Below are 26,722 nucleotides of genomic sequence, written 5' to 3' on the forward strand. Positions count from 1 at the left end.
ACTGTCTATCCAAATCCAGCTGTTGCTTCTTGAGCTTCAGTCTGGTTTGTTCCACTCTCAATCTATTGAGCTCCCTTTCTAACAATCTGTCATCAGGGTGGGTGGGAGGGACATTTCTAGATACAGAGGTATGATGGGAATGAACAGAAGGAGACCTGTCCCTTACAGAGGGCACCCTAACAGCTTGGCTACCAGTATAATGTGAGAGCACACCATCAGTATGGTGTGATTCAACCTCTGTACCAACTATGCTAGACTGTCTCGTAATGGGCAGGCTGAGAAGTTTCTTTCCTGAACCTTTTCCTGGGGGAGTCCCTGGATCAGATTGAGAACCATTAGCTACTTTTTCACCAGATTGGGCACTTATGGCCTTATCCTGTACTCTAAGCATATTAATTAACAGTTCTAAGGAAGGATTCTTCCCTACACTCAAACCTCTCTCTATGCAGAGACTCCTTGCTCCTTTCCAGCTAAGGTGATCATATGCAAGTTTGGACAGTTCAACATTTTTTCCTGTGCCAGACATTTTTTAGAGAGAGTTAAAGTGATAGAAAAAGAGAAAAAAGTTTTCAGAACTTTTTGGAAAGACAGAAAAAAACTTTTTAAACTTTTAAGAACTTTTTGAAAGTTTAGAAGTACTTTTCAGCACTTAGAAAAGAGTGAAAAGAGGAAATGCAAAACTTTTTGGCTATGTGTATATACACTGACCTTGTTTTGTATATTTTTCTCTTATGAAAAGTACAATGACAAGAGTGGTAAGTAGTCTCAAAGCACTTATCCCACCACTGCACAACCAATGTAGGAGGCTGGACTGGCTTGTAGTGAGTACCAAGGGGTACTTGCACCTTGCACCAGGCCCAGTTATCCCTTATTAGTGTATAGGGTGTCTAGCAGCTTAGGCTGATAGATAATGGTAGCTTAGCAGAGCAGCTTAGGCTGAACTAGGAGACGTGTGAAGCTACTACAGTACCACTTAGTGTCATATGCACAATATCATAAGAAAACACAATACACAGTTATACTAAAAATAAAGGTACTTTATTTTTATGACAATATGCCAAAGTATCTTAGAGTGTACCCTCAGTGAGAGGATAGGAAATATACACAAGATATATATACACAATAGCAAAAATATGCAGTATAGTCTTAGAAAACAGTGCAAACAATGTATAGTTACAATAGGATGCAATGGGGAAACATAGGGATAGGGGCAACACAAACCATATACTCCAAAAGTGGAATGCGAACCACGAATGGACCCCAAACCTATGTGACCTTGTAGAGGGTCGCTGGGACTATTAGAAAATAGTGAGAGTTAGAAAAATAACCCTCCCCAAGACCCTGAAAAGTGAGTGCAAAGTGCACTAAAGTTCCCCTAAGGACAAAATAGTCGTGTTAGAGGGAAAATGCAAGGAAAACACAAATCAGCAATGCAACAACGATGGATTCCTGACTGAGGGTACCTGTGGAACAAGGGGACCAAGTCCAATAGTCACAAGCAGCTCGGAGATGGGCAGATGCCCAAGAAATGCCAGCGGTTGGTGCAAAGAAGCTCTTACTAGGCTGAAGAACTGTGAATACTGCAGGAACGACAAGGGCTAGAGACTTCCCCTTTGGAGGATGGATCCCCCACGCCTTGGAGAGTCGTGCAGAAGTGTTTTCCCGCCGGATGGACGCCAACAAGCCTTGCTACACGCAAATCGTGCGTTTGGCGTTTTTGGACGCTGCTGGGGCCCAGGAGGGACCAGGAGGTCGCAAATTGGACCTGAAGAGAGAAGGGACGTCGAGCAAGACAAAGAGCCTCACTGAAGCAGGTAGCACCCGGAGAAGTGCCAGAAACAGGCACTACAAGGATGCGTGAAACGGTGCTCGCCGAAGTTGCACAAAGGAGTCCCACGTCGCCGGAGACCAACTTAGAAAGTCGTGCAATGCAGGTTAGAGTGCCGTGGACCCAGGCTTGGCTGTGCATGAAGGATTTCCGCCGGAAGTGCACAGGGGCCGGAGTAGCTTGCAAAGTCGCGGTTCCCAGCAATGCAGCCCAGCGAGGTGAGGCAAGGACTTACCTCCACCAAACTTGGGCTGAAGAGTCACTGGACTGTGGGGGTCACTTGGACGGTGTCGCTGGATTCGAGGGACCTCGCTCGTCGTGCTGAGAGGAGACCCAAGGGACCGGAGATGCAGCTTTTTGGTGCCTGCGGTTGCAGGGGGAAGATTCCGTCGACCCACGGGAGATTTCTTCGGAGCTTCTGGTGCAGAGAGGAGGCAGACTACCCCCACAGCATGCACAAGCAGGAAAACAGTCGAGAAGGCGGCAGGATCAGCGTTACAGAGTTGCAGTAGTCGTCTTTGCTACTATGTTGCAGGTTTGCAGGCTTCCAGCGCGGTCAGCGGTCGATTCCTTATCAGAAGGTGAAGAGGGAGATGCAGAGGAACTCGGCTGAGCTCATGCATTCGTTATCTAAAGTTTCCCCAGAGACAGAGACCCTAAATAGACAGAAAAGAGGGTTTGGCTACCTAGGAGAGAGGAAAGGCTACTAACACCTGAAGGAGCCTATCAGCAGGAGTCTCTGACGTCACCTGGTGGCACTGGCCACTCAGAGCAGTCCAGTGTGCCAGCAGCACCTCTGTTTCCAAGATGGCAGAGGTCTGGAGCACACTGGAGGAGCTCTGGACACCTCCCAGGGGAGGTGCAGGTCAGGGGAGTGGTCACTCCCCTTTCCTTTGTCCAGTTTCGCGCCAGAGCAGGGGCTAAGGGGTCCCTGAACCGGTGTAGACTGGCTTATGCAGAATTGGGCACATCTGTGCCCAACAAAGCATTTCCAGAGGCTGGGGGAGGCTACTCCTCCCCTGCCTTCACACCATTTTCCAAAGGGAGAGGGTGTCACACCCTCTCTCAGAGGAAGTTCTTTGTTCTGCCATCCTGGGCCAGGCCTGGCTGGACCCCAGGAGGGCAGCTGCCTGTCTGATGGGTTGGCAGCAGCAGCAGCTGCAGAGAAACCCCAGGAAGGGCAGTCTGGCAGTACCAGGGTCTGTGCTACAGACCACTGGGATCATGGAATTGTACCAACAATGCCAGGATGGCATAGAGGGGGCAATTCCATGATCATAGACATGTTACATGGCCATATTCGGAGTTACCATGGTGAAGCTACATATAGGTAGTGACCTATATGTAGTGCACGCGTGTAATGGTGTCCCCGCACTCACAAAGTTCAGTGAATTGGCTCTGAACAATGTGGGGGCACCTTGGCTAGTGCCAGGGTGCCCTCACACTAAGTAACTTTGCACCTAACCTTTACCAGGTAAAGGTTAGACATATAGGTGACTTATAAGTTACTTAAGTGCAGTGTAAAATGGCTGTGAAATAACGTGGACGTTATTTCACTCAGGCTGCAGTGGCAGGCCTGTGTAAGAATTGTCAGAGCTCCCTATGGGTGGCAAAAGAAATGCTGCAGCCCATAGGGATCTCCTGGAACCCCAATACCCTGGGTACCTCAGTACCATATACTAGGGAATTATAAGGGTGTTCCAGTAAGCCAATGTAAATTGGTAAAATTGGTCACTAGCCTGTTAGTGACAATTTGAAAGTAATGAGAGAGCATAACCACTGAGGTTCTGGTTAGCAGAGCCTCAGTGAGACAGTTAGGCACCACACAGGGAACATATACATGCACACCTATGAGCACTGGGGCCCTGTGTGACAGGGTCCCAGTGACACATACATATAGGCCACAAACCTATGAGCACTGGGGTCCTGACAAGCAGGATCCCAGTGACACATAACAAACATACTGAAAACATAGTGTTTTCACTATGAGCACTGAGGCCTGGCTATCAGGATCCCAGTGAGACAGTGAAAACAGTGACAAACACCCTGACATACACTCACAAACAGGCCAAAAGTGGGGGTAACAAGGCTAGAAAGAGGCTACCTTCTCACAGTTGTGCACCAGAGAATATTGTAAGTTCAAGCACGAATGCTCCAAGTGCGCGGGGAAGCATGCCCTTACTAACTGTTCGGGGAGCAGCAACGCCAGGCAGCAATCTGCGGGCTCCGGAGGAAATAATCAAGGGAGCCAGGGACAGGCTTGGACGAGAGGGCAGGGCATTATGGGAAAAAGCTACTACGCCAATTAAGGTGGATAAGATACGCTTTTGGGTAGGCCAGTACGGACCTGAGCAGCCGGGGCAGATGTTGTTGCGGGGATTCACACACGGATTTGAGCTCGGTTATGAGGGGCCGCGGCAGGGGCGGTGGGCTGAGAATTTGCATTCAATTCAGGGGAAAGAGGAGCTAGTGCAGCTCAAGCTGGAGAAAGAGGTGGCAGAGGGGAGGATGGCAGGCCCTTTTGCGGATTGGCCGTTGGAAAATCTTATTGTGTCCCCTATTGGAGTGGTGCCCAAGAAAGAGCCGGGCAGTATCGATTGATACACCACTTATCTTGGCCGGAAGGTGCTTCCGTCAATGACTTTATTCCGGAAGAACTTACCAAAGTGTCGTATGCCTCAGTTGACGTGGCAATGGCAATAGTGGAGTCGTTGGGACCGGGCGCCCTCATGGCAAAAACTGATATCAAATCGGCTTTTAGATTACTGCTGGTTCATCCTCTGGATTTTGAATTGTTGGGAATTCAATTTCAGGGCAGTTGGTATGTGGACAAGGCACTGCCCATGGGTTGCTCCATTTCTTGCTCCTTATTTGAATGCTTCAGCACCTTTCTGCAGTGGATATTTGTGGCGGTCACCGGCCATGCAGAGGTGACTCTTTCTTTAAATGATTTTTTCCTTGCAGGGCCGAAGGAGTCTGAGTCCTGTGAGAGAGCACTAGGGAGTTTTCAGACGCTCATGGGAGACCTGGGTGTGCCGTTGGCCCCTGAAAAAGCGGTGGGGCCCTGTATGGCCTTGGCTTTTTTGGGCATTGAGTTGGACACTGTGTCGATGGTGGCTCGCTTGCCAGTTGAGAAGAAACAGGCCACGCTTGAGACGGTGATCAAGAAAAGGAAGGTGACGGTCAGGGAAATCCAAGTACTGTTGGGACACCTACATTTTGCATGTCGGGTGGTGAGAGCCGGGCGAACTTTTTGCAGGAGGCTCGGTATGTCACTTTCGGGTCACCACCATCATCATCATGTGCGGCTTGGTGCGGGGGTGAAGGAGGATTTGAGAATGTGGTGTCTTCCTAGAGTCTATTAATGGGATCCCGATTCAGGCATGGCCATTGTGCGAATGGGACGTCCAGATGCGTCAGGGGCGTCTGGATTTGGAATATATTGGTAGGGAAAATTCTGCGTGGAGAAATGGCCGGAGTCTTGGCGCGCGGGCAGGCGCAGCATTGCTTTTTTGGAGTTGTTTCCACTGGTAGTGGCGGTGTATGCATGGGGCCACTGTTTGATGCATAAAGGAGTACTGTTTCGAGTGGATAACTTAGCGGTGGTGCAGGTGGTCAATCGGCAGTCGGCCAGAGATGTGCAGGTGTTGCAGTTGCTCCATGTTTTTGTTTTGGAGTGCTTGCGGCGCGATATTTACTTCAGGGCGCATCATGTGCCAGGGGTGAATAATGACATTACGTATGCGTTATCTCGTTCGCAGTGGGAGAGGTTCCATGGGTTGGTTGCGGACGAACCCTTGAGCAGAACTACTATGCCAGCAGCGCTTTGGAATGTAGGCGACAGAGGATTCTGCGGTTGGTTGTGAATTCGTTGGCTCCTTCCACTCAGCGAACGTATGTAAGGGCTTGGCGGGACTTCGTGGAGTCGGGGGCGTGTCGACGGCAGTTTGAGCAGGACAGGATGGGGGATGTTGTAAATTTCATCATGAGTATGGTGGACAAAAGATTGTCCAAGGTTTCGATTGCAGGGAAGTTGGCGGGGATCGCCTTCATGGGTAAGTTATTTTGGGATTATGCGCCGTCAGCGGGGAGTTGGGGCAGCGCATACTCGAAGGTTGGGCCCGGTAGAGAGGAGCTATGGGCGGGCAAGACAGCCGATAACATTGGTTATATTAAAACAGCTTATGCAGGCTCTACCAGTGGTCTGTAGGGATGAGGTGGAGTGCGCTTTGAGGTTCCAGGATGTCGGACAGCATACGGTGGGAGGAGGTGTGTATTTCATCTCATGGCGTGGGGGTGCACTTGCGGCAGTCAAAGACAGATCAACAAAGGAAGGGAAGGCAGGTGTTTATGAAGGCCTATCCTGTGTTGGAAATTTGTCCTGTCTACCTGGCACTGAGAATGAAGGCTATCCTGAAAAAAGACAAAGGAGGGGTTTTTTGTCATCTGCAGGGTGCGGCGATTTCAGCGTACCAGCTGTTAGCGGTTTTGCGGGCGAATTTAAGGGTTATGGGTCAGGATGCGTCGCAGTTTGGAACCCATTATAGGCATGGCGACAGAGGCAGGTCTGCGGGGTTGGCGGAAGTCAGAGGTGTTAGCGCTGGGAAGATGGAAATCAAATGCATATAAGAGATATGTGCGCCAGGGTATCACGACAAAGGAGTGGTAACATATTTTTTCTTGCTTCAGGTTCTGTTCCCGGACTGGCGGTGCAGTTCATATCCATCTGGGTCGTGGGACATTCCTTTGTAAAATGGGCATGGAGACAGGTGCAGTCAACTGCAGTAGGGGACAACCTGGGACTGGACAGGGGATGATATTGTGTCAGGTGGGAAGGAAAAGGGGGTATGTGTTGGACGGAACTGTTAGAGACACTGCAACGACTCCGGGGCAGGGGTTTTTGCCCGGACGTGCTGCTGGTGCATCTGGGCGAAAACGACATGGTTAAGCGGACAGGGCTGGATATTTTGCAGCAGATGAAGAAGGATTTAAGGGCCAGATGTAGCAAAGGGTTTGTGAGTCGCAAATGGCGAAAAACGACGTTTGGGAGGCGCAAAAGCCCCTCTGCTATGCAGAAATGCATTTTGCGAATCGGATCCGACTTGCAAAATGCATTTCCGACTCGCAAATAGGAAGGGGTGTTCCCTTCCTATTTGCGACTCGCAATGCTATTCAATTTCATCGCGGTCGCAAATGAAATCACAGTTACCATCCACTTGAAGTGGATGGTAACCCAGTCGCAAACGGGAAGGGGTCCCCATGGGACCCCTTCCCCTTTGTGACTGGAAAAAAAAATAATAAATCAGAGCAGGCAGTGGTCCAATGGACCACTGCCTGTCCTGAAACAAACCGAAACTAAAGGCTTTCGGTTTTTTTTTTCCAAATGCAGCTCGTTTTCCTTTAAGGGAAACGGGCTGCAGATGGAAAAAAAAAATTGCTTTATTAAAAAGTAGTCACGGACATGGTGGTCTGCTGACTCCAGCAGGCCACCATCCCCGTGAGTGCCCATACTCGCAATGGGGTCGCAAACTGCGACCCATCTCATTAATATTAATGAGGTGGGTCTTTGCGACCCCATTGCGAGTTGCAGAAGGTGTCTGAGACACCTTTCTGCATAGCAAATTGCGACTTGCAATTTGCGAGTCGCACGGACTTAAAGGAAAACGAGCTGCATTTGAAAAAAAAACCGAAACCTTTAGTTTCGGTTTTTTTCAGGGCAGGCAGTGGTCCATTGGACCACTGCCTGCTCTGAAAAAATATTTTTTTTTCCAGTCACAAAGGGGAAGGGGTCCCATGGGGACCCCTTCCTGTTTGCGACTGGGTTACCATCCACTTCAAGTGGATGGTAACTGCGATTTCATTTGCGACCACTTTCACGGTCGCAAATGAAATTGAATAGCATTGCGAGTCGCAAATAGGAAGGGAACACCCCTTCCTATTTGCGAGTCGGAAATGCATTTTGCGAGTCGGATCCGACTCACAAAATGCATTTCTGCATAGCAGAGGGGCTTTTGCGCCTCGCAAATGGCGTTTTTCACCGTTTGGGACTCGCAAACCCTTTGCTACATCTGGCCCTAAGTGTGTTGCGCCAGCAGTGGCAGGGTTGGCATGTGGTTTGGACGGCTTTTGTTCCTCGACGGATTTGGCGGGGAGCACGGAAACCGGGGTCGATTAAGAAGGTGAGGAGGAAGATTAATAAGGAAATTCGAGCATATTGTTTGGAACATGGTTTGACCTATTTAGAGCATAAGGATTTAAGGTTCGAGGACAAAGAATTTTTCCGGGGCGATGGTGTACACCTGTCCTTTGTGGGCATGGAATTGTACCTGCTCCAGTTAAAAGAGGTGTTGAAGGGTCTGTTTAGGGAACCCTAAGCACAATCAGGGAGCGGAGTACTGGCATCCCTTGGGGGGGCAGAAAAGAAGAGGGGGTTTCCCTGCGGTCGCCCCTTTCCTTTTCTGGTGGCGAAGACAGAGACTGGGCACATGACAGACGATAACGGATGGGAAGAAAATATGACAAGACAATTACAGGTTGGAGGAGAGTGGACAGTGGCAGGGCAACGAAGGTAACATACTGAGCATTAGGGGTTGGAGACTTGCACGCTCAAGACGCTAGCAACTGACTATTAAGGTACTAGACGGATCAAACAGGAGCAGTTAAGAAAGAAGGATTGGACTAATGAGCGGCAAGTTCAAGGAGGGATGGGAGAGCGGAGTATAGGGTAGGGGAGAGGGGAGTGGTTTGGTTTGGAGAGATTATGTATAGTGAGGCTTTAATTTTGTAAGGCACGAGGCCAAGGGGGGTAATTTGTGAGTGCACCTGTTTCCAATAAAGCGGCCTTTTACACACAAAAGGGAGTAATGGTGCTGATTTATTCTTCAGCAAGGGGGCCCTGGGCGGGGAGCGCCGTTATCGGCAATCTCCCCCCAGGGAATTTTGCGGAAGATGGTTCGGCCCATTGGCGCCGTTTTGGGCAATGTTTGGTAGCTTGGGCGGCATTATTTAAAGGGGAGCCATTTTAGATAGCCACCATTTTGTCAGGTGACACAGTGGTGGGTGAGCAGCAGGTTTTCCCCTCCCTCCTACCCATAATGGGGAAGGGGTGGGTGGGCTTTTGGTTTTTTAGGGTGGTTTAGTTTGTGGGCCATATTGGAAACGGGTGCACGGGGATGACTTTTTGTATTTGTCGCTTGGAACAGGTGCAGGCGAAGACAGAGACTGGGCACATGACAGACGATAACGGATGGGAAGAAAATATGACAAGACAATTGCAGATTGGAGGAAGGTGGACAGTAGCAGGGCAACGAAGATAACATACTGAGCTTTAGGGGTTGGAGACTTGCACGCTCAAGGCGCCACCAACTGACTATTAAGGTACTAGACGGATTAAACAGGAGCAGTTAAGAAAGGAGGATTGGACTAATGAGCGGCAAGTTCAAGGGGGGAAGGGAAGGGGCAGGGTAGGGTAGGGGGAGTGGTTTGGTTAGGAGAGATTATGTTTAGTGAGGCTCTAGTTTTGTAAGGCACGAGGCCAAAGGGGTTAATTTGTGAGTGCACCTGTTTTCAATAAAGCGGCCTTTTACACACAAAAGGGAGTAATGGTGCTGATTTATTCTTCCGCAAGTGTTAATCATTTGAAAAACAAAATGAGGAACCAGATTCATGGAAAAAGTTTCTCCAGAACAGGTTTCTCTAAAAACGTTTTCTCCAGGGTCACAATTGACTGAAAATAGAGAACAAATGAACCTGCCCTGAATCACTTTTTAGAAAGAAAAAAAATAGAAAATGTGCTATCATGTATTTATATTGTGCGCTCTGCTTAGTGAAAAAAAGATACGCTCTGATGTACAAAGATAATTAGCCAGTCACTAATAAAAACAAATGGAAAACCACCTGTCAGCGTACAAATCACTTAAAAGACCTCCTTTCATCAGCTTGCTACTATGTCAGAGTCTTAAACAAGAAGTCTGCTTGCAGTTGTGGCAACACCCACAGCAGGGGTGCCATAGGCAACTGCCTATGCCCCCAATATGCTAGAATCACAATGAGAAAACCCAGGCCAAATAGCTCTGGCCTTTGCTGTAACCAGCAGCACAAGCAGTTTCTCACATACAGATGCCCAAGTCACCCCTTCTAGTACCCCCATACACAACACTCAAACACACAAATCTCCCTCACATGCAAGCACATAAGAATAATATGGTGGTGGAAGCATTGGTGATGGTGGGAACGATTGTGGTAGTAGGATTGGTGATGCTGGTAGCAGTGGTGATGATGATAGCAGTGTGGTAGTGACAGTCTCAGTTATAGGTTATATTGGTGATGACACTGGCGGTGTTAAAGGCCCTGAGAGCGATAAAAGCGGTGACGGTGGTAATAGCGGTAGTAGAGGTTTATGCTGATGGTACCGTAGTAGTCAAGACAGTGGTAGTAGTGGTGATGCTAGCATACATGCCAACATTTTATAAGAGAAAAGTGGGAGATTCTAAAAAAGTAAGCAGGAGAATGTATTTCCCCCATTGACTTCTATTGAGGCCTGAATCGGGTTATTGTCATGTATGGGACTTGCAAGCGTGCTGCAACAGGATCGGATATTAGAAATAAGCGTTTTTTTCCCCACCTATAGGGAGCACGGGGAAAGCCTAAGGCAGGCAGAGAGCACGTGCTAAAAATGTTGTGCAGTGACCTACAGGAGCAGGTTACTTACTGGCAGTGCATACCCCGAGTCACACAACACCAGTCCCTGTCAGCTGACACCGGCAGAGGAATCAGGTTTGTGCATGCAGGAATCAGGGTGTGGGAGACTAGCCTTGAAATCAGTAGTCTCCAGCCTGAATTGAGCAGGTTGGCATGTATGTGCTGGTGGTGGTAGGATAGAGCCGGTGATGGTGATAAGGATGCTGCTGGTAATGTAATAGGAGAAGGGGTGGTGGAATTAGTAGTTTTACATTTGAGCCGCCCTCAGCTGAAAGCAGGAGCAGATGATTTGGGGGGAGCATACATGATGTAAAATATACATGGGTAAAGAGTGAATTAAGGGGATGTTTTTCACCTCTGGATATTCAGCGACATCATATACAACTCGCCATCTACTTCGTGTCACTCGGAACCCCTCAGTGAAAACAATCCCCGTAATTCACTGTTACCCGTCTATAATTTTATGTGAACAACTGTTGCTAGTTCTTGGGGTGAATGCCAAATATACTCAATTTGCGGAGTAGGCTGGTAGTTAATTTCTTTCGGCCTATAGAATGTGTTGACTCCAAAGACCAATGAAATGGCAGCACATACCGATCAGACTTTGGGAGAGACGCGGAAGTAGCAAGGCCAAGAAGGGATGTTTTAGAAGGAAGGTACCCGAGGTCCGCTTTAATCCAGAATGGGTATATTTTAGTTTGTAGTTTTGTAATATTTAAGACTGGTATGGTAGTGTTGTGAGTTGGACCTTGCCACTTTAAAGTGGCTTTTCCATATTGTTTGCCGTCAATCGTGCCGTTTAACCAGAGAAATTTAAAAAAAATCTAACACTCAGGAAAGCGAAAGCAGAACTGCTCTAGACAGACACTGACTGCTTTCCATGGGTTGCATGTGATAACTGCATGCTGCTCGCTGCAAACAAAAATCTACCGGAAGGCACCTGCTTCGAGATGAAGAAAAATAAAAAAAATACCCTAAATGTTCACCAGAAAGACAGCACTGCCTCCCGGTGGTTTTGTGCGATAACTGCATGCTTCTCACAAACAAAATCTGCTCATTTTAAAACATGTCTGACAGAAAACTTTCTAAACACACAACTGCAGAAAAGACAGAATGAAAAATGTCCGTATTCCTCTATGATGCAGCTGCGATACAATGCATAGAGCCTGTAGATATGTATTGTTCACATTGAGTAGACCAAACATTTAGAAAATGTCTTTAACTTTCTCATGAGAACTGCTTGCTAGAGTTTTCTGTATTAGTAATTGATACAATGTTAACTTGATGCATGAGACAACAATGTTCCCAGGAACCAACAATGGATGCACTAACTAGAGTATAGATAGATACAAGAAAGTTACCTGACGAGCCTGACAATGGGAACGGGAGAAGAGGAGCCAATCATCGATGTGTGAAAGACAGCTTAGTTATATCATAAATTTGAGGTGCAATTCTAATTGAATTGACAGTAAAAATAAAATTTTCTGACCGATGGTAGTGTGGGAAGTTCTTTAGGTGATTCTAACTTAGTCCAACTGCACAGAGGAGTAGTGCACTCATTCTATTCTGTTTGGGAGCTGAGCAGTTCCTGATGACTTTATTCTTAACTTTAACTTTGAAGCTTGATGGCTAACTGATTTGATGCTGCCCCTCAGAGATTGCTTCTTCAATGGTTCATATTGCTTAGAGACCCCCGTGTCTGAGCCATTCCCTTTTATTGTCCCTTTGCTGAAGAAGAACAGACGGATGTCCAACTGACGAAGAAAATCGCAGCTTGCCGATCCATATTGAGGAGAGGTATAACATGTCTTGGTCGTAGATTTTATTAGTTGTTTTTATGTACCAACTGTTATTTTGTTAGAACCATAGTTAGATGTTTTTTTCCCAAATTAACTTTGACTAAAACTTTTTTTGCATGAAGCCCAAACATGCTATTCTAATCTGATGGTAGAGAGGGAGGCACAGAAAATGCTAACAGACCATTATTAGAAAGAGTTTATGTTGTTCGTTTGCTGAATCTAAATGTATGCTATCTCTAACGCACAGTTATTCTTGTTGTTGATGTGTACCCTGAATCTAAAATGCTTGACTGTCAATGCCTTAGATAAATTGAGATTCTTTAGAAGATTTGGAAAACCAGTGTTATTTGTGTATGTCTATCAGTTGATTTTGAGGTTGACTTACGTGATCTTAGCATTGTTAAATTAGGGAAATAAACATTCTGACTTTTACTAAATGGTGTGGTTATTCATGACCAAATGGGTCATGGTGCTTGACAATTAATGAGTCTTAAGACCAACTAAGAACTGATGCACTAACAGAAATAGTACAGAGTAGGATGGTTTGCCTCCTTCAGAGCCCATCGTAAGGTCCGTTGCATGGTTTGCCTCCTTAAGAGTTGATCGTAAGGTCCGTTGCATGGTTTGTCTCCTTAGGAGCACATCATAAGGTCCTTTTGCTCTCCAGAAGTGGTAACAGATTTGGATGGGTAGTCTTCTTAAGAGATCAAAATAATTCACAGATTTTGGAAAGATGTTGATAAAGGTTAAGATTTTCAGTGCTGATGATACAAAGAGGAAAGAGAATGTGTCCCTAAGAAGTTACCATGACTTTCCCAAAGCCTTGGAGTTTGCCAATGCTTGTTTGAAGATGATCTCAGCGTTCTAGTGACAGAGTGAATGTAATAGGTTTTGCGCTTGCACAGCTTAAGCATATCGCAGGTGAATCGTGATGTTTGTGAGGGTTTAGGGAGTTTGCGTACTCCAAAGGAAGTTGTTGAAGGAGTTTGCGTACTGCGAAGTGTGAGAGTAGGGAAGTCATCGAACTTCACATTTGTGTGGCGCTTAGTGCTCAGAAATTGTCCACATGGTTGTTGGTATATGGACTCTAGATGGTCTAAGGCTCCGGAGTATTGAAAAGTGTATGAGACACTTGGTTTATGTTGTAATTTGTCTGTTTTCTCAGCCGCTGTACGTGTGACATCATTGGAGCCGCGCTGGGATGGGTTGGTTAGTGAGCAGGGTCACGAACAGATTGGTGGACAACCGTGAAGTGTAATTGGTTGAGAAGGTAGGCGAAAGGGATTTTGGGATTGAAAGTCACTTCCTGATTTGATTGAAAGTAGCGTAAATTACAGAAAAATAAATTTTTCAAAGCGTTAAAGAGTCCCCTAAGTGGAGATACGTTTATATCAGCTAGAATAGAAGTTACACCATCAGAAGGTACACTCGCCTATGTCGTGTTCGAAGAGCAAGGTGCTGAACCATGTCTTTGGTTAAAACAATGGTACAAAGAAACAGAGAGAGACAGGAGCTTAGAATTCCCTGCCTATGGAACATTTAATTTGAGAATTTTAGAGAATTTGAGGAGGGTATTATATGATTTGAAACCTCCTCTGAGACCAGCACAGTTTGAAGCCTTGGCCATTTTGGAACTAGTAGCCACACAGCAACAACTGAAGTTTGAGAGGAGAATGAGGAAAGCTGAGAAGACTTTAGCTGAGACAAGATGGGATAATGATCAGAAATTTTGGAGAACTGAGACTTTCAGGGAATTAAGTTGTTTTATGCCATTACCCAAGAGAATGGGAACAAGACTAGAAAAAGCTCAAAGAAGAGGGATTCACAGTCTTCTGATGACAAAGAGCAGAGATCAACGAGTCTACAAAGTCTTTGACTCTCAATGAAGACTCAGATGATGATGAGTACATTTTGCAGTTACTGAGAAATCGTCCCCCACCATATGCAGCACATGAGAAAGACTCAAGTACCAGTGTAGACCCTAGAGCTTCGACACCAGTTGAATCCACCTAGAGCCAGATACAGGTTAGCAATAGTATTCCAAGTACTTCTGCGATTCAAATGACTATGCAGATTGACATACGGAGAGTTTACCTAGATGTGCCAATTGTAAATACTGCAAAAAACTTGCTGACTTTGATTCAGAGAGAGTCCACACAAATTTGATGCCCCCAATGCAAGCACAGACAATTCCAAGATACACCCCTATAGAAGTATCCCAGGCAGAAATGTCTGCATTGATGAGCCAAAATACAAGAGTAATGTACCCGAGAAAGTCCAATGCCAGAACCAGTTCAGATGCAGTGTCCGTACCGGTTACCATAGGTCCGGTCATACCTTTGTTTGCTTAGGGAAATAACGGAAGCAGTGAGCAGAGAATCCTGAATCCGAGGTTTGTGAAACTCGCGAAGTGCCTTTGGGAAGATTTAAATATCCTGTTAGAAATAGTGGTCCCCGCCGACTTATGGGTCGAGTGTAAAAGGAGTGTAGATTGGCTGACGAAAGAGCATCAGAGAGATCCAGCTACAGGTGCGCCATCTCCTGATGTAATGAAATATTACTATAAGGTGATTGAATTTTTGAAAACGAGAATCTCGCCCAAGAATATTGATTGGCAGAGAACAGACAGGACAGCTCAGGAAGGCAAGGAGTCAATACATGCATACTATTAGATGCTGTTGCAGGCATTCAAACATTACAGTGGGACAGAGACAATTGAGCTGAAAGACAGGATTCATTTTGTGTTCAGATTTGTTGAAGGATTGAGACCTGAAATTAGCCAGATGATTAAGAGTCATTTGATTTGTTGGCAAGCAAAACCGATTGACGAAGTATTGCAGTATGCAAAGTACTGTAGCAACAGGATTGAGTTGAAACAGAGAAAGTTGAAGGAGAAGGCAATGGTGATGCAGATTAAAGCGGCACAAACAGGGATGAAGGGAAATTTTCCACAGCAGCAGTAACAGCAGCAAGGAAATATGTGGTCACAGAACCAGGCAAAATGTAGAGGTAGAGGTGGAGTTGCAAATGTGAATCGTGGTCTTGATTTGAGTACTGTGGTTGTTCCAGGTGATGTGCAAGGATGAAGAGATTGTTACCATGTCACGCTTGTGGAGGCCTCGGACATTGGAAACAGGAGTGTACAGTGATAGGTCAGGAAGGTGTTGTTCAGCACACGATCAAGATCAATTCTTCCCCAAATGTGAGAGGTCCAAGAATGAAAGGTCAAAATCCGAATCTTCAAAATAATGTGAACCCAGTTGCAACAAACGCAGCTTCAAGTGCAAATAGTACCTAGATAACAAATGTAAATACTTCAAGCCCCAAAGGAGCAGCAGCAGGTGATGCATCCTCAGAAGGTCACGAGTCAAAGGTTTAACCAGAGTAAAAACACAGTACATCAATTCCCACTACACAGTGAGGATGAAGCTAATGATGATTGGGTGAGTGAGAGATCGGATGAGGAACAATGCGTGTTAGCCGCATCATTAGAAGTAGATCAGAAAGGTCCATATGGGAAGGGAAAAGTGATGGGTCACAAAGTCTCATTTCTGGTTGACACTGAAGCTACACACTGTACAGAGAGATCTGCCAAAGTTGAAAACTTGCCACTTTCAGGGAAGACAGTGCAAATTGTAGGAGTCACCAATCAATATTTGACAAATCCAATTACAAAACCAGTTCAGGTTAAAATAGGCAATTTCGAGGGATTACACAAATTCGTAGTTTGTGATTCGAGTCCAGTATCCCTATTGGGAAGGGACTTGCTATGCAAAACTAGGTGTTCAATTACTTGCTCAAATGATGGAAGTGTCATCCATGCAAACAGTGATGATGAAGAAGACTTGCCCGGAGAAAAGGAGTTTGATACAGTGAATGAGGAGTAGCTCCTGATTAGTTTCTTTCCAGTTTTTACAGTGAGAGAGCTTCCTTCTGACTTACAGGGAACAGTTAAAATTAAAGTGTGGGATTTGACAGGAAAATACATTGATCTGATTAAAGGAGTTGAGCAAGTTAAAGTCCCAGTTAAGCCAAATGTGATTTCCCCCCAGATAACTCATTGCCACATGACACAGGACACCGTTGAGGGGATTGCTCATAGAATTGCAGAATTTGTAAACCAAGGCGTTCTAAAAGAAGTGCTGAGCAGCTCATGTAATTCACTGATAATGGGTTTGCGGAAGCCATGTGGGAAGTTTTGGATTGTTCAGGATTTGAGGAAAATAAATGATATTGTGATCACATTTTGCCCCATAGTCCCAAATCCAGCAGTGATCTTGTTTCAGATCCCATGCAATGCTGAATAGTTCACCGTAGTGGACTTGTCGCAAGCATTATTTTCTGTACCTCTTCATGAGGATAGCCAATTTCTCTTCTGTTTCAAATTTTTGGATCAAGTCTACTGTTAGTGCAGAATTCCTCAAGGGTTTTCAGAGTCACCATCGATTTTCATCCAGATCCTGAAAAAAAACTTGAAGTCTTTAGAATAGCCTTTCCAATCGATGTTAGTGCAGTACATTGATGACCTATTAGTTGCTTTCAAAACGAGGCATGCACGTACAATACTATTGCCTTATTGAATCACTTAGGAAAAATGGACATGAAGTGTCCCCAGCAAAGTTACAGTCCTGTTAGAAAGAAGTGAAATACTTGGGACACCAAATTGAAAAGGGAGCTAGAAGAATTTCCACAGAAAGGGTTACTTCGATACTACAGATGAATCCCCCAGCCACACAGAGAGATGGCAGGATGTTTTTGGGAATGATGAGTTACTGTCATCAGTGGATCCCCAATTTTGCAATCATTTCAAAGCCATTACAGAAGCTGACTCACAAAGAAGTTTCCGATCCCTTAGTATTAGATCAAGCGTGCATGAAAGACTTTATTGAGTTGAGAGAGAGTTTGTGCCAAGCCCCAGCTTTGGGAATGCCTGACTATACAAAACCCTTCATGTTGTTTGATCATGATGCGTGTTCTTTGTCTGTTCTGACTCAGGTCCATGGCAGTGTAAACCGCCCAGTAGCATATTTTTCAGCCACTTTGGACCCAGTTGCAGCAGCCTTACTGTGATGTCTGCGAACAGTTACTGCAGTTGGACAGAGCCTCACTCAGAGTGAGAGCATTGTGATAGGACATCCTTTAACAGTTATGGTCCCTCACTCCATAGAAGTTTTGCTTACCCGATCCAAGACTCAGCACCTGACGAATGCCAGGTTGACGAGGTATGAAACTGTCATCCTGGGTTCCCCCAGTGTGACATTAAAAAGGTGTACAGTGCTTAACCCAGCAAACTTGCTTCCAAAAGAGAATACTGAAGTTGACAAGTTTGAACATGACTGTCTGGAGGTAACTGATTGTGCACAAAACCAAGACCTGACATTAAGGATACCTAATTGAAAGAAAATGACCAAATTGTTTTTGTTGATGGTTCCTGTCTCAGAGATGACATGGGAACAATGAGAGCAGGATATACTGTATGCACAATTTCTGGTATACTTGAAGCGTTCTGGCTTCGAGAAATGTATTCTGCACAAGTTGCTGAATTAGTGGCTCTTACTAGAGCATGCCATGCTTCGGCACAGATCAAAGTTACCAAATACACAGATAGTCAGTAGGGATTTGGAATAGTCCGTGACTTTGTCCGGCTGTGGTCACAGAGAGGTTTCCTGAGCTCTTCTGGTTCTCTGGTTAGAAATGGTGAGAGAATCCATGACTTGTTGCAAGCCATACAACTGCCTGAAAAGATTGCTGTTGTGAAATGCAGTGCACACCTGAATTCACAAGATTTTGTGTCAATGGGAAATGAATATGCGGATCAAGTCGCAAGGTTTTGCGCATTGAACTGTATATTGTTCAAAGATAAATGGGAATTGTTACCTGAGGACAAGAATTGTGCTCATTATGCTTTACATGTAATTGACAATTTGGAAGAATTGAAAGTACTTCAAGAAAATGTGGACAGGGAGGAGAGGAAAAATTGGATAAAGTTAAATGTGTCCAATGTGAAGATGATGTGTGGGTGTCAGGAGAGGCCAAGTGGTTCTGCCTAATAGTTTGTTGGCTCAAATGGGGAGATATTATCATGGTCAATCACATGTTGGGAGGGATTCGTACCTTCAAACAATACTGGTTCAATCCAAAAGTTAGACAGGTTATCAATGCAATTTGCCATTGTTGCATCATCTGTCAGCAGATGAACGTGGGTAAAGAGACTATGGTCAACATGAGCCACATTAGAAGAGTGGGAGGTCCATTTAGCAGAATGTAAATGGATTTCATTGAGATGCCTGTGTGTGGAGGATTAAGATATATGTTGGTGATAGTTTGCATTTTTAGTCACAGGATTGAAGCTTACCCTACACAAAGAAATGACAATCTCACAGTAGCGAAGCTACTGCTTAGGGAACTGATACCAGGTTTTGGTTTTCTGGTCTCTTTAGAATCAGATAGGGGCAGTCACTTCTGCAATGAAGTAATCAAACTGCTATGTTCAGCTTTAAATATTGAACTGAAACTGCATTGTAGTTACTGCCCTCAAGCCTCAGGATTTGGTGAGCAGATGAATGGTACCTTAAAGTCAAGAATGACAAAAATGTGTGCGTCCACAAATCTGAAATGGCCAGACACACAGAGGTTAGTTCTGATGAGTATGAGAAACTCACCCGACAGGAAAACTGGATTGTCGCCGTATGAAATCCTCATGGGCAGAGCGATGAGATTGCCAGTGGTTCCTGCAAATGCTCTTGTGAACATAACAGATGATATGGTGTTGGACTATTGCAAAGGCCTAGCTGATGTGGTTCGCTCTTTCACTTATCAGGTGGAGGCACACACACTGTAACCATTGCAAGATCAAAGTCACAACTTGAATGCGGGAGACTGGGCTGTGATCAGAAAACACGTGCGAAAGACGTGCTTGGAGCCTCGGCGGAAAGGCTCCTACCAAGTAGTACTGGTTACTACTACAGCTGTGCAGTGCGCTGGAGTTCCGAACTGGATCCATGCAAGTCATACTCGGAGAGTACTGTGTCCTTTGGACAATGAAGAAGGGTTGTTGAGAGTACTAACAACTTCCAAACCAGCTCCAGAGTTGGAGACAGAACACAGGAGAATCAGAGACTGACTGAGCAAACTGAAAGTGGTCCACGTACTCCTGTGAGAGACGAAACTGAAGGAATACAGGAGGGTGACGGTGGATCAGTGTAGGAAAGTACCATCTTGCCTGGCATGTTACCCCCATATTTCACTGTATATATGTTGTTTTAGTTGTATGTGTCACTGGGACCCTGCCAGCCAGGGCCCCAGTGCTCATAAGTGTGTCCTGTATGTGTTACCTGTGTTATGACTAACTGTCTCACTGAGGCTCTGCTAATCAGAACCTCAGTGGTTATGCTCTCTCATTTCTTTCCAAATTGTCACTAACAGGCTAGTGACCAATTTTACCAATTTACATTGGCATAGTGGAACACCCTTATAATTCCCTAGTATATGGTACTGAGGTACCCAGGGTATTGGGGTTCCAGGAGATCCCTATGGGCTGCAGCATTTCTTTTGCCACCCATAGGGAGCTCTGACAATTCTTACACAGGCCTGCCACTGCAGCCTGAGTGAAATAACGTCCACGTTATTTCACAGCCATTTACCACTGCACTTAAGTAACTTATAAGTCACTTATATGTCTAACCTTTACCTGGTAAAGGTTGGGTGCTAAGTTACTTAGTGTGTGGGCATCCTGGCACTAGCCAAGGTGCCCCCACATTGTTCAGGGCAAATTCCCGGACTTTGTGAGTGCGGGGACACCATTACACGCGCGCACTATACATATGTAACTACATATGTATAGCGTCACAATGGTAACTCCGAACATGGCCATGTAACATGTCTAAGATCATGGAATTGTCACCCCAATGCCATTCTGGCATTGGGGAGACAATTCCATGATCCCCCGAGTCTCTAGCACAGACCCGGGTACTGCCAAACTACCTTTCCCGGGGTTTCACTGCAGCTGCTGCTGCTGCCAACCCCTCAGACAGGTTTCTGCCCACCTGGGGTCCAGCCAGGCTTGGCCCAGGAAGGCAGAACAAAGGACTTCCTCAGAGAGAGGGTGTTACACCCTCTCCCTTTGGAAAAAGGTGTCAGGGCTGGGGAGGAGTAGCCTCCCCCAGCCTCTGGAAATGCTTTCATGGGCACAGATGGTGCCCATCTCTGCATAAGCCAGTCTACACCGGTTCAGGGATCCCCCAGCCCTGCTCTGGCGTGAAACTGGACAAAGGAAAGGGGAGTGACCACTCCCCTGACCTGCACCTCCCCTGGGAGGTGCCCAGAGCTCCTCCAGTGTGCTCCAGACCTCTGTCGTCTTGGAAACAGATGTGCTGCTGGCACACTGGACTGCTCTGAGTGGCCAGGGCCAGCAGGTGACGTCAGAGACTCCTTCTGATAGGCTCTTACCTGTGTTGCTAGCCTATCCTCCTTCCTAAGTAGCCAAACCTCCTTTTCTGGCTATTTAGGGTCTCTGCTTTGGGGAATTCTTTAGATAACGAATGCAAGAGCTCATCAGAGTTCCTCTGCATCTCTCTCTTCACCTTCTGCCAAGGAATCGACCGCTGACTGCTCTGGACGCCTGCAAAACTGCAACAAAGTAGCAAAGACGACTACTGCGACCTTGTAATGCTGATCCGGCCGCCTTCTCGACTGTTTTCCTGGTGGTGCATGCTGTGGGGGTAGTCTGCCTCCTCTCTGCACTAGAAGCTCAGAAGAAATCTCCAGTGGGTCGACGGAATCTTCCCCCTGCAACCGCAGGCACCAAAAAACTGCATCACCGGTCCTCTGGGTCCCCTCTCAGCACGACGAGCATGGTCCCTGGAACTCAGCAACTCTGTCCAAGTGACTCCCACAGTCCAGTGACTCTTCAGTCCAAGTTTGGTGGAGGTAAGTCCTTGCCTCACCACGCTAGACTGCATTGCTGGGTACCACGTGATTTGCAGCTGCTCCGGCTCCTGTGCACTCTTCCAGGATTTCCTTTGTGCACAGCCAAGCCTGGGTCCCCGACACTAAACTGCAGTGCACGATCTCCTGAGTTGTCCTCCGGCATCGTGGGACCTTCTTTTGTGACTTCAGGTGAACTCTGGTTCACTCTTCTTCGTAGTGCCTGTTCTGGCACTTCTGCGGGTGCTGCTTGCTTCTGAGTGGGCTCCTTGTCTTGCTGGGCGCCCCCTCTGTCTCCTCACGCAATTGGCGACATCCTGGTCCCTCCTGGGCCACAGCAGCATCCAAAAACCCTAACCGCGACCCTTGCAGCTAGCAAGGCTTGTTTGCCGTCTTTCTGCACGGAAACACCTCTGCAAGCTTCTTCACGACGTGGGACATCCATCCTCTAAAGGGGACGTTTCTAGCCCTCTTCTTTCTTGCAGAATCCACAGCTTCTACCATCCGGTGGCAGCTTCTTTGCACCCACAGCTGGCATTTCCTGGGCATCTGCCAACTCCCGACTTGAGTGTGACTCTTGGACTTGGTCCCCTTATTCCACAGGTACTCTCATCTGGAAATCCATTGTTGTTGCATTGCTGGTGTTGGTCTTCCTTGCAGAATTCCCCTATCACGACTTCTGTGCTCTCTGGGGAACTTAGGTGCACTTTGCACCCACTTTTCAGGGTCTTGGGGTGGGCTATTTTTCTAACCCTCACTGTTTTCTTACAGTCCCAGCGACCCTCTACAAGGTCACATAGGTTTGGGGTCCATTCGTGGTTCGCATTCCACTTCTAGAGTATATGGTTTGTGTTGCCCCTATCCCTATGTGCTCTCATTGCAATCTATTGTGACTGTACATTGCTTGCATTGCTTTCTATTGCTATTACTGCATATTTCTGGTATTGTGTACATATATCTTGTGTATATTTGCTACCCTCATACTGAGGGTACTCACTGAGATACTTTTGGCATATTGTCATCAAAATAAAGTACCTTTATTTTTAGTATATCTGTGTATTGTGTTTTCTTATGATATTGTGCATATGACACCAGTGGTATAGTGGGAGCTTTACACCTCTCCTAGTTCAGCCTAAGCTGCTCTGCTAAACTACCTTTTCTATCAGCCTAAGCTGCTAGACACCTCTTCTACACTAATAAGGGATAACTGGACCTGGTGCAGAGTGTAAGTACCCCTTGGTACCAATACAAACCAGGCCAGCCTCCTACAATCAGCCTCGACCAAAGTCATGGGAGAGTCTAGTCAGAGGAGGGTTCTCCTAGAAGCAGACGGTCTTGAGAGACCAACAGAGCAAATAGCAGGCCTTGAGTGGGAAGGAGCTGAGGCGAACCAAAGCCAAAACTATCTGATTCCTCTGGAAACAATAGCAGGTACATCAAGAGAGAATCCTGCAGCACAGAAAGAAATCACAAGTTCAACCCTGAAAAGAGCATTGACAAGAGCTCCACTGAAAGGTGATAAGTGGCCGAAATCACAACCAAAGAGGAAACAAGAAATTAAGGTGACAACAATTGAGGAGGAAGTAGACACAACAAGAAAAGAAGATTTGAGTGATGAAGAGTTAAGTGGAGATCGCAGATTGAAAGAAAAACAAATTGCAAATCGAAGGTACGCAGGTCCTGAATGGGCGTATGTAACAACAAGTGAATGGAAGAATGAGCTTTTGTCTTTTTGCTTTTCGAGAAATCCCAGGTCAATATTTTGGCACCTGAAGAAAGTCAATGAACTGAGCAGAGTAAAGTGTAAACTGAGAAAAGAAAAGAGACTATTGAAAGTAACTGGAAAAGACTTATGAAAAATAACCTGATTTAACAAAGCTGCTAAAGCGATTTTGACAAACTACCCATTTTTGACAAAAGGGTCCTGGAAGAAAGACTGAAAGCTGTAAATAACCGCTAAAGAATATTGAAAGTTCTTGTTTTGATTTTTGCTGCATAGCTATCATTTTTCTCTTCTACTTTCTGATTGTTTACAGATCATGAGTAACCAAAGCCTGCAGGGTAGGAACAAAAAGTGCTGTAAATACATAGGTATTGGTTTGGCAATTGTGTGTATGATAGGAAGGCTTGGTATTGATTGTGAGTGTGGCATTGCTTGACAAGATTCGGCCAACAACACCACTGCTTTAGGAACAGCTACTACACTTACAGCAGTAGAGAGGTTTAGCTAAGATGAGAAATATTTGCAACAAGACAACAACCAAGGAGACAATTCTTCTAATGTTTTCTATCGCATATTGTGTGAGTATGTGGAGACGATGAATGCGAGAAATTGCTATGTGTGCACGCAGATTCCTTCATCAGTGAAGGAAGGAGTTACTTACCATAGTTTGCCTCTTACTTATGGAATAAGCTGTGACAAGAATCTATAACCAAGAGTACATTCAATATTTCTACTCCAACCATGATGTTGAATTCTTGTTTGTTCCTATAATTAAGTGCCTGAGTAGGGTAGCAAAGGAAAATGGTATAGAGTTAGTTAGAGGAGTCCTTGAACCTACATTTACATTTGGCATGGCTTATGCACACCTGAACAATCTCACATGCTTGCTTACACCTTTAGAAAAGAGCTTCTTAGATCAGATAGAAATTAGGAAAAAGGCACTAAAGCAGAAATTAGAAAAGGGGTTAGAGAAAAGAAAATTTAGAAATGATTATGCATTAAATGACATAAAGACACAAGGGAAATTAGCTTTAGATGGACAACACATAGGGAAGCTTTGCATAAATAGGCCTAAAAATAGAACTGATATGTTGTTTGTGGGAATGAGTGAAAGTAGACATGCGTTTTTGTTTCAGAGTAAGTGGACATTTATATTGAATGCACAAGACCCAGCAATTCCAGGAGTATATTACATCTGTGGAGAAAATGCATATTACCATCTTCCAAGAGGATGGTACGGCACGTGTTATTTGGGGATAGTTTTCCCAAGGATGTTTCAACTTGAGAACCCGAACAAAGTACCTAAAATTACTGAATTACATTATAATAGACAAAACTGAGAATCTTCCTCTGGCATAGTGAGAGATATTTTAGGAGCGATAATTTCTTCAGTGGGAGTTATTCAGAATTCAGTAAAAAATGTGAAAGTTGTCTACCATTGTGGATAACATGCTGACAAAATTTTCAGGAACTATGATCCTTATGGATACAGAAATGGCTGCAGTAAGATTGCTGACTCTTCAAAACCGACACGTTAGGTTAGCAAAAGTTGGCAAAGATTTTGCTTCTGTGGGGAATTGGCTTGGCAACCTGGGGAAAGAGATTATTTTGAAAATAATACAGGTAATATCGATTATTGTGATTTGCCTATTTGGGACATGGGGCACTGTATCATGTTATTAAAATGAGAAAATTGAAAAGTGATCAGAGGAGCGAAGAAATTAAAATGGAAAGAGTGTTTAGGGAAAATTCGAAAAGGGATAGAAGAAATAAAATTTACAGGCAGAGCAAATTTTAGATGAACAAAAATTTGGGATACTGAAAAGTGTGATGACATATTTAGTAATCAGAGGAGGGATTGTGAACGCTGCATTTATTACTAATGATTTTTATGTATTACGAATTATGAATTTGCATAGAATTTAGTTAAAGTAGAAAATAATGTGTGACTTGGAAAATGTGCCCACTTGAGTGGCCATCATCAATTGCATAATGTTTTAGTAAATTAAATACTATGTTTTATCAAAGCATATGTGTAGGAAATGTTTGTAGTAGTATGTTATATTAATTATTTGATGTTATGTATTTGCTTATTAATTGTAGGCCTTAAGTTAGCGAGGCTTGGGCCTAGTTTACACAGCCTCATATTAAACTGCAATGTCTGAATAAAAATCGGGAATTCATGTTTAGAAAATAATGATGTATTGTTCACATTGAGTTAACCAAACATTTAGTGGATGTCTTTAACTTTCTCTTGACAACTGCTTGCTAGAACATTTTGTATTAATAATTGATACAATGTTAACTTGATGTGTGAGACAGCAATGCTCACAGGGACTAACAATGGACGCACTGACTAGAGTATGGATGGATACAAGAAAGTTACCTGACAAGCCTGACAATGGGTACGGGAAAATAGGAGCCAATCATCGACGTGTGAAAAATAGTTTAGTTATATCATAGATTTAAGGTTTAATTGTAATTGGATTGACTGTAAACGTATGATTTTCTGACCAATGGTAGTGTGGGAAGTTCTTTAGGTGATTCTAACTCAGCCCAACTGCACGGAGGAGAAGGGCACTCATTCTATTCTGTTTGGGAGCTGAGCAGTTCCTGATGACTTTATTCTTGACTTTAACTTTGAAGCTTGATGGCTAAATGATTTGATGCTGCCCCTCAGAGATTGCTTCTTCAATGGTTCAGATTGAGTTGAGACCCCTGTGTCTGAGCCAATCCCTTTTATTGTCCCTTTGCTGAAGAAGACTAGTCAGATGTCCAAATGACGAAGAGAATCACAGCTTGCCGATCCATATTGAGGAGAGGTATAACAAAATGCTATTGTCTTGGTTGTAGATTTTATTAGTTGTTTTTATGTACCAACCACTATTTTGTTAGAGCCATATTTAGAAGTGTTTTTCCTAAATTATCTTTGACTAAAACTGTTTTTGCATGAGGCCCAAACATGCTATTCTAATCTGATGGTAGAGAGGGAGGCACAGAAAATGCTAACTGACCAATGTTAAAAATAATTTATTTTGTTCATTTGCTGAATCTAAATGTATGCTATCTCCAATGCACAGTTGTTCTTGTTGTTGATATGTACCATGATTCTAGAATGCTTGACAGTCAATGCCTTAGTTAAATTGAGATTCTTTAGATGATTTGGTCAGCCAGTGTTATTTATGTCTATCAGTTGATTTTGAGATTGACTTACGTGATCTTAGCATTGTTAATTTAAGGAAATAAACATTCTAACTTGTACTAAATGGTGTGGTTATTCATGACCAAATGGGTCATGGTGCGTGACAATTAATAAGTCTCGAGATTTTCTTGATGTTTATTGATTATGCTGATGTATTTGCAACGAGTTTAGGAACTTATGGTGGAATCACTCTGAGCGCAGTCAAAAGGTTCATCGACCTATAACGCGTCCACTTATCTATTAACATATAAAGACTAAATAAAGACTGACATGCTAACAGGGTGGGGGCGAAATACAGCATTCCCCAAGGGCTGAGTTAGCTCCAACTTGAGTGAAGGCAATGAAGCCCTCAATTATGAAAACAAATACAGGCAAAGAGAAAGGCCTGAGTAGTGTTATCACAGCAGTGAAGATATTGAGCTTTCCTACACAGTCCGACCAGGTAGGAGACAAACATTTTATGGTAATACTTGCTCCAACCAGTTCAGCCGGTGGGGGCATTACAGGGAAAAAGACAAAATGTGCCATTTGTTTCGTGAGGGAAG

The sequence above is a fragment of the Pleurodeles waltl genome, chromosome 3_1, assembly GCF_031143425.1.
Source record: "Pleurodeles waltl isolate 20211129_DDA chromosome 3_1, aPleWal1.hap1.20221129, whole genome shotgun sequence".
Classification (NCBI taxonomy): Eukaryota; Metazoa; Chordata; class Amphibia; order Caudata; family Salamandridae; genus Pleurodeles; species Pleurodeles waltl.